The sequence below is a fragment of the Eptesicus fuscus genome, chromosome 2 (assembly GCF_027574615.1).
Source record: "Eptesicus fuscus isolate TK198812 chromosome 2, DD_ASM_mEF_20220401, whole genome shotgun sequence".
Lineage (NCBI taxonomy): Eukaryota > Metazoa > Chordata > Mammalia > Chiroptera > Vespertilionidae > Eptesicus > Eptesicus fuscus.
The window spans coordinates 73,578,427-73,587,819 of NC_072474.1; positions in this window are offsets into that span (position 1 = coordinate 73,578,427).

Consider the following 9,393-nt stretch of genomic DNA (forward strand, 5'->3'; position numbering starts at 1 on the left):
AAGGAAGCAACGAGCTTTCATAGACACATTCATTCATTTTTGTATTCAATCAATTCATTCTTCTCATCCCTAATTTAACATATATTCACTCTATGGACTGTTAGCATTGTTTTGGTCCCTGGGAATTAAACAGGGAATGGAAAGGACAAAGATCCCTCCTGGGAAGCTTAAATATTCAAGCTTCATTGTGGGGAAGGGAGCCCACTTTCTTCTGGGCCTTATTTCCAATCAATGTGTAGGTAGAGGGCTTCCTTAATCTCTCTCTCTCTCTCTCTCTCTCTCTCTCTCTCTCTCTTTTTCTGTCTCTCTCTCTCTCTCTCTTCCTTCCTTCCTTCCTTCCTTCCTTCCTTCCTTCCTTCCTTCCTTCCTTCCTTCCTTCCTTCCTTCCTTCCTTCCCTCTCTCTCTCTCTCTCTCTCTCTCTCTCTCTTCTTTTCTTTCTTTTCTTTCTTTTCTTTCCTTTCTTTCTTTTCTTTCTTTTCTTTCTTTCTTTCTTTCTTTCTTTCTTTCTTTCTTTCTTTCTTTCTTTCTTTCTTTCTTTCTTTCTTTCTTTCTTTCTTTCTTTCTTTCTTTCTTTCGTGGCGGCAGAATTGAATTTTAGGTCACTGTTGTTCCTGGGCTTAGGTGAAGACTTGTGTCTCATCTCCAGCCTAGAGTACGGTGCTGGTGAATTGCTCATTTGAACTGAGTCAGTGTTTGTGACTGTCTGGGCTTCAGGTGATTCAGAGACTGACTGCCTATGGATTGCCTGTTGCAGACACGCTTCCAACCCCAAGTTGAAACGGGACACACCCTAGATGGGAAACTGAGCAGGCAGTGGGATATGACCAAAATAAACAACGAAAATTAAGAGGCTGAGTAATTTCTTAAACAAGAAATTTTAAGTTTGAAAGCAGATAACTTGCAATAATATAATTATGGAGTTGGGTGTCAAGAAATATGTACTATACAAGGAAAAGACATGAGCAAAAACAGTGAAGTAATTTATTTTTTTGAAATGCCTTAGGATATCAGGATTCATTAAAGTGTTTTATAGGTGATATCTCTTAGCCCTGTAGGTCTAGACATTTCTTGATCTTTCACATTGGTTTTAGTTTTAAGATTTTTGGGTTATGCATCCTTTTGAGAATCTGGTTGACTCTATACATCATTTCCTCAGAAAAAACATATGTCCGTGAACACAATGTGTACTAGACAACCTTAGGGGTTTCATAGACTGTAGTAACATTGTACTCTGTTTATCTAGAAAAATTTCAACTATTAAAAGTACGCACATACAAATGAAAAAAAATAAGCTTGGTTGTAGGGAATTTTTCAAATTGGGAAAGAATGTCCTGCAAATGGCAACAAATGAGGATGCTGATGGGAGGGATAAGAGAAGCAGTACTAGTGTAAAGGAGTAATTCGTGATTTCAGTGTTGGTATGATGGTTTACATAAGGTTCTGGAATGCTGTTGGAAAGTTATGTAGTTTCAGAGTTAGTACTAACACAATACTGCCAATTGGGTAATTACTTTCAGTTTTGTAGAAGTTACCAGGAAAATATGTTGCTTCAAAGTCAAATGAAAGGTCAGTATATGATTCCGTGGTGAGAAGATTATGTGTTTCAGAGTCAGTGTAAGGTTGGTGCCGTCACAGGGAGATGCTCCTGTTTCAAAGTAATTGATGTAGGTGCCAGCTTCTTGGCTGTTGTAGCACGGAGTGGTGTGTTAATGGGTATAGTAGATGTTACTGTGGGGATTATAGCAGATGTGGTGGTGGTAGAACTTGCTTTAGAAGTAGTGGTAGCAGGAAAAGTGAAAGTTACAGTAGTTGTTTTGTTTGAGGGTGAGAGCTTGAAAAAAACCTCAATTGGATTTGGATAGAGAAGCACAGAAAGGAAAAACTAATTTTGATTAGGTTGTTTCCCAAGTCTTGTTCATAAGTGGATTTGGATGAACTTGGTGTGATCAGACATTCTTTGATTTGACTTTGGACAAGATTGAGAAATATGAGGTTTTTTTTTTAACCTTTTGCACTCGGATATCGAGTGTGACTCGACACAGTTAGCATTAGAATAAAGGAATCGAGAAAAAAGCAAGCGAGTGCAAAGGGTTAATAAATAGCAGCTTTTAGAAAATATTTTGATAGATGAGATTTTGATTGACTATGGAGTTTTCTATGAGTTTTTGGAGAGCAAGCTCCTGATTGAATAGCTGTTTTATGGGGATCTTTGGATGGAACAATTGTTGGCTTAATAGCTTCTCTTGGATGATTATATGGAAAGGCAACACCTGATGAAACAAGTTTTTTTTGGTATACATTTTAGATGGGTTGGCTCTTTGCTTATTAGTTATTCATAAGTGGTTTTGTATAGATCCAGGTCTTAACTAAACACCTGTTTTTGGACCAGCTTTGGGCAGGAAAGTGTATTCCTAATGTTAGTTCTAGATGAGTTTAATAGAGGCAGCTGTTTTTTAAAAATATATTTTTATTGATTTCAGAGAAGAAGGGAGAGAGAGATATATATATGATGAGAGAGACTCATTTATCGGCTGCCTCCTGCACACCCCCTACTGTGGATCGAGCTCACAACCCGGGCATATGCCCTTGACCAGAATCAAACCTGGGACCCTTCAGTCTACAGGCTGATACTCTATCCACTGAGCCAAACCAGTCAGGGTGAGGCAGCTGTTTTTAGAAAAGTTTTGAATGATGCAACTCTTTGCATGTTGCCTTGTTTCTGATGAGTGTGTTTGTGGTAAGTCCTTGCTGAATAGCTTGTTTAAATAGGAGAGTACTTTGAGGATCAGCTTGTCTTTGATGAATTTGTGTAGAGCCAGGTTCTAGCTAAACAGTGCTTTTGGATGCTCTTTGGACAATAAAACTCTTCTCTCACAAGTTGATTTCAGATGAGTTTGTGTAGCACTAGATCTTGAATGAACAGCTGTTTTGGGATGTGTTTGGGATGAGGCAGTTCTTTGTTGATTAGTTGGTCCTTGATGAATTTGTATCAAGCCAAGTCTTGGCTGACTGATTATTTCTTGGCTGACTGAGTTTACCAGGGTTCTTTGCTCCTCAGCTGGATTTGGAATAAATTAATTTTAAAAAAGAATTCAGATATAATTGACATATAATATTGTGTAAGTCTAAGGTGTACAACCTTGATTTGATATGTTTATATTGCAATATGATTGCAATGGTGTAGTGTTAGCTAACACTTCTATCACATCACATAATTATGAAGAATTTGAATTTGATCAGACTTTTATTGAGGTGAAGTTGGCCTGAAAGCAAGTGAATCAGACTCTGTTCTTTGTTTGGTTCTAGTTTTTCTTTGCTAATTGTCTCAGGATTGATTAGAAAGAATGTTAAGGATAAAAAACCATCACTGAATTTTAGAAGAGGAGCAAGTGTGTAAAATGATGGTAGTGTTTAATTTGACCCTCAAAAAGAGGTAAGCTAGCCCTCATTTGCCTATATAATTTAGAGGTCTGAGTTTCTTGATTGTTGACCTCGGGTTAAGCACTCCAAATAACTTCCTAATTGTGTTTTTCAATTACTAGATGTCAAGGAGCTTCTGAAGCAACAACTGCTGACTTCTTGATCAACTGTCAAGTCTAAATAGTTTATGTTAATTGGTGTGGGAACCTGTTGAGTTGGGCGGGGAGGAAGTCTTGTCTTGGAGCTTGTCTTAGTGGCTAGTTTCACAATGTGTCTATATCCCTCCTGCGACTTTTGCAGCGAGGTTCAGGATCTGAAGGAGGGGCCGATGCACAAATGAAAATGTTATACAAGAAATATGAATTTAGGAGGCATTGGGGGCCAGATGGAGCCACTTTCTTGAAGAGACACACTGAGATCTTGCCTAGTCTGCTTTTTATTCAGTTTTAGATACACATTTTGCCCTCAGTAAAGCACAGCAAACACGTAGCAGACAGACAGTCTCAAAGGTCAGTAAAGATCAGTAAGGTCCAATAAACATTTACTCGGAGGCTATCAGGAAATTGCTTCGAGCCACTGCTATTTCAACATGAACAATTGGTGCCTAGCATCAGCCCTGTGAATGCTCAAGATCCATCGTCCTCCCGAGTTCCTGGGTGCATGCTCATGACAGTATTGGTAAGTGATGGCTTCCCACACATCCGCTTATCCTAAGCCCAACTGAATTCTAGTCTTATGGCTAATTCATTATTCAAACAAATATCTTTGGAATATTTACTATTTTTCAGACAATATGCTAGACAGTGGGGGATTTAGCTGATAGGTTGTCAATTTGCTATTTCTAATGTAAAATGAAAATAGATGATGATTAAGATTCAGTCATGCTGAAAGCCAATGTCTTGAAGTGTGGATGGAGGTGGAGAAGTTAGTACAAGAGACTGAGGAGAATCAGGACCTCCAAGAAAACTCCGAGAGGGTGGTTTCACACAAGGCAAAGTTAGAGTTTTTCAAGAATGACCAAATGATCAAATTGTGGAGAGTTGCTAAGAGGTTAAATACAATAATAACTGAAATATTTCCATTTAAATTAGCTATAAGTAGGTCATTGGTGAACTGAGGAATTATAGTCACAGGATGAAAGCTGAATTAGAGTACAATGAGAAGTGAATGAAAGGTTAAGAAGTGGATACTGGATATTATGATGTCTGTCGACAACTCAGCCTTTTGAGAAATTCAGCTGTGAATTGATAAAGGAATAAAGGGATAAAGGCCCTGGAAAGGCCCTGTAGGCACAAAAACTCTGGGAGGCAGAATGTGTTTATATCTAGACCAAAATGATGGAAGTGGTCTTTGGGCTATTCTAACAGGAATAAAGGAGAGGATGTGAACAGATGCAGGTAGATTTGTAGATATGGTGGCAGTAAACAAAATAGTCAATTTGAGGCTTCTGTGTACTCTGTGAAATATTAGGCAAGTTTATTTACTAAGAATGAGAGGAAAAGGGAAAGACAGATTTTAGTCTGGAGGATATACAGGTGTAGCTCGTTTTATTGTACGTTACCACACCCTCCTTAATTGAAACAACATGGAGAGAAAAGCTATTTTAGGGGAACTCCCTTATCTTCTCAACCTACCTGCACCTGGACTCATCTTTTTCTTGTTACAATGGAAGAAGTATCCTTACTCCTACTAAGGGACAACTCCTCTATTTTTGTTTTGAATCCCATTCTTTTTCACTTTCTAAAAGACTTTACTTTTCCAGTTGTCTCCCCACCTATTTTTCTTGGATCATTTCCATCAGCATCCCAACATCCTCCACATTAAGAAACACAACAAAAGAAAACTCTTTTGACTCTACATTTCTATCCAACAGCTGCCTATTTCTTAATTCCTTTCCAGAGGAATTGTTTGCATTCTCTCTCTCTTTTCCTTCACCTCCCATGTACCCATTTCACAATTGTTTCCCTTCCTACCACTCCACCGAAACTGCTCGTGCTTAAGGTTACCAATGACCCCACGTTGTCAGCGCTAAGGGACACTACTTGGTCTTCATCTCATTCAGCTTTTGGGTAGCATTTGTACCATTAACCACTGACTCTCTTTCTCAAAATACTTCCTTCTCTTGTCTTCCATGATACTACCCTCCTGGTTTTTCTTTTATCTCCCTAATTTTTCCTTCTAATTTTCTTTATCTTTAGAAAAGTTAGAATTAGTTCTAAGTTTTCTTTTTTTGCCTTCTCTTTTATTCTCTTCCCTTCTCTTTCCTTTTAATCTCTTCTCCCACCTCTCTCTCTATGTGATCTCACTCAATTCCATGTCTTTAAACAGAATTCAAATGCTGTTAACTCTCAATTTTATACATTTGCTTAGGCTTTCTTTATGAGTTCAAGCTTGTATACCTAGGGCCTACTTAAGATCTCTATCTGGACACCTGATAAGCATCTTAAACATATTTCAAACTGAATACTTGAATGCACTCCATTTTCTTCCCCAAAGAATTTTTTCCTCAAAATTTCACCATTTAGGTAAATAGCACCATCATCCACCCAGTTATCCAGGTCAAACACCTAGGATTTACACTCTAACCCTTTTGGCATGTACTGTTGTTACTGAATCAAAGTTTGTATGCCTGACACTTTGAAAGGCCAAAACTCAAAATGACAGAGTCTGGAGTAGGGAAAAATTATTGGCTGAGAAGGCACCAACCAAGAAAATGGGAGATCTAGTGGTGCCTCAAATCCATTTTACTTGCTGGACTAGGTTAAGGGTGTTTCATGGGTTAGGGGGAGCATGTATGCAGAAGTGCTCATGGGCAAGTTTTAATTGGAGGACCTTGGCACTTGGCCATTTAAGGTAAAAGAACATCAATGTTGGATTTTCCTGGACAACTGAACTCTGGCTTCTGAAAAGGTTCTGGTGTTGAAGTTTTGGTTATGTCCTGATCCTTTAGTTCCTTTTAAATTTGTTTAAGCCTTTTGCTATGATATCCACACCTCATTAGCATACCCACATTCTTCTATAATCTTTGTATGTGCTACTGTAAATTACTAATATGGCTAACAAGTTATAGAATGAGATAAAGTACATCCTGCATCACAGCAACTTAAAACAAGACGCACTGATGGGAATGCAGACTGATGCAGCCACTGTGGAGAACAGTTTGGCGTTTCCTCAAAAACTAAAAATGGAACTCCCATTTGACCCAGTGATCCCACTTCTAGGAATATATCCCAAGAAACTAGAAATACCAATCAGGAAGGATATATGCACCCCTATGTTCATAGCAGCACAATTTACAATAGCTAAGATTTGGAAACAGCCTAAGTGCCCACCAGTAGATGAGTGGATTAAAAAACTGTGGTATATCTACACAATGGAATGCTATACTCCTGTAAAAAGGAAGGAACTTCTACCATTTGCAAAGGCATTGATGGAGCTGGAGAGCATTATGCTAAGTGAAGTAAGTTAGTCAGAGAAAGATAAATATCACATGATTGCACTCATTTGTAGATTATAATGAACAACATAAACTGATGAACAAAAACAGATCCAGAGACAGAGAAGCATTGATCAGACTGTCAAACCTCAGAGGGAAGGTAGGGGAGGGTGAGGGTAAGGGGGAAAGATCAACCAAAGGACTTGTATGCATGCATATAAGCATAATCAATGGATGCAGACAATAGGGGTGAGAGTGAGGGCAGGATTAAGGAGGTAGGGGGGGCTATGAGGGGATAAGCACACATTTGTAATACCTTAACCAATAAAGGGGGGGGGGGACCAAAAACACTATGCAGTATGCTGTTTGCTATAACTTTTAATAAACTCCAGATTTTTAGATTTTTCTAGGTTGTGCCTTTTAAAGAGACTCAGTTATTCCTATAAACAAACAAACAAACAAACAAACAAAATAGATAAATAAATAACCGAGAAAGTGAGCAAGCAAACAAGCAAAGAAATCAAACACCAAGATCAGAATCTGCACTTTAGGAAGACAGCCACCAGAGGGCATATCTGTCAAAGCCGTGCTGTAAGAATTGGGTGAGCAGTTTTTCTACACGGGATCGTAGCCAGAAAGTTCAGAAGCAATGAACAGTTTTTCTTTTTTCTTTTTAAAATATATATTTTATTGATTTTTACAGAGAGGGAGAGAGAGTTAGAAACACCGATGAGAGAGAAACATCAATCAGCTGCCTCCTGCACACCCCTTACCAGGGATGTGCCTGCAACCAAGGTACATGCCCTTGACTGGAATCGAACCTGGGACCCTTGAGTCCACAGGCCGACACTCTATCCACTGAGCCAAACTGGTTAGGGCACAATGAACAGTTTTTCTAAAGCCATGAACATCTGTTCCGTTCTTGTCAATGGTCAGAAATAAATTTTTCTGAAAAAGCAAAACAAAAACAATATTGGTCAGGCCAATCCTATATAATAAAAGCCTAATATACAAATTGTCCCCTCAACCGGGAGTTCGACCAGGAGTTTGACCACTCACTATGACGTGCGCTGACCACCAGGGGGCAGCATGGAACATGGCGGGCATCGATGACATGGGGCCTGATGAGAGTGGGACTGTGGCAGGATAGTGGAGCAGGTGAGCGGGCGGCACCAAGCCAAGGCAAGTGCAAGCAGGGCTTGATTGCCCCGCAGATGGTGACGAGCGGCAGCGGCAGGGGATGGGGCCACCACCAGCTCCCAGGTGCTGAGGGAGCTGGGTGGAGGCCTGATGACTCAGGTGGGGTGGGGTGTGCTGGGGCCCTGAGGCCCAGGTGCTGCTCAGGGCCCAGAGGTCAGCTCGGACCTGCCCTTCCAGATTTACTTTCAAAGTGGCAACAAAAGACTTGGCAATTTAAAGTTTTGTGTTTTTTTTAAATATATTTTTATTGATTTCACAGAGGAAGGGAGAGGGAGAGAAAGAAACATCAATGATGAGAGAGAATCATTGTTCAGCTGCCTCATGCACGCCCCCTACTGGGGATCGAGCCCGCAACCTGGGCATGTGCCCTTGACCGGAATGGAACCTGGACCCTTCAGTCCACAGGCTGATGCTCTATCCACTGAGCCAAACTGGCTAGGGCACAATTTAAAGTTTTTTTTTGTTTTTTTTTTTTAAAGTAAATGCTCCAAGAAAAGTGAGGGCAAGGTCCAATAGTCAGGAAAAAAGGTTTCTAAAATTAAGTCAAACTGAGTGGAACATTAAGGCCACCCAGACTCTCATAGCAGGAGCAGAATGTGCAGATGATAATAAATATATTGGTGAGTGAAATCATATAAACCTTTTGGAAGCTTAATCATATCTCTCTAGGCCTAGATTTAAACACATATACAAAATGTTAAACCAGTCTTCCATGGAGCTAGCATGAATATATGTTGGGATTGCCTTACCTGGACCCAGTATAGTCCATCATACTCTAAATTATATACTACTCAACATGACTATAATATAATGCTGAAATATAATGCATAGACCATCAGTTATAAGTAAACATCTCAGATTTACCTCATTCTCCTTAGACTACAACAGGCTGGTCTAAGTTCATTTTTAAAAAAAAATTATTTTTTGTTGATTTCAGAGAGAGGAAGGGAGAGGTAGAGAGAGATAAAAACATCAACAATGAGAGGGAATCATTGATCAGCTGCCTCCTGCCGGACTCTGGATCAAGACCATGTGTCCCTGGATCCGGGTGAGGCCTCGTACACCTAGGCCCGGATGAGGCCACGTGCCCCTGGGTCTGGGAGAGCCCAAGCGTCCCTGGGTCCGGGTGAGACCATGTGTCCCTAGATCCGGGTGAGGCCACGTGCCCCTTAGTCCGGGTGAAGCCGTGCCCCTGGGTTCGCCGAGACCAAACCAGAGGGAGTCGGACCTCCGTTACCACCATTTGTCCACCATCCAGAGCTGAGGGGTCAGTGCTGACATGTACAGATAAGGAACTGGTGGACATTGAAATTGGGTCTCAAAAGAACTGTTGGTC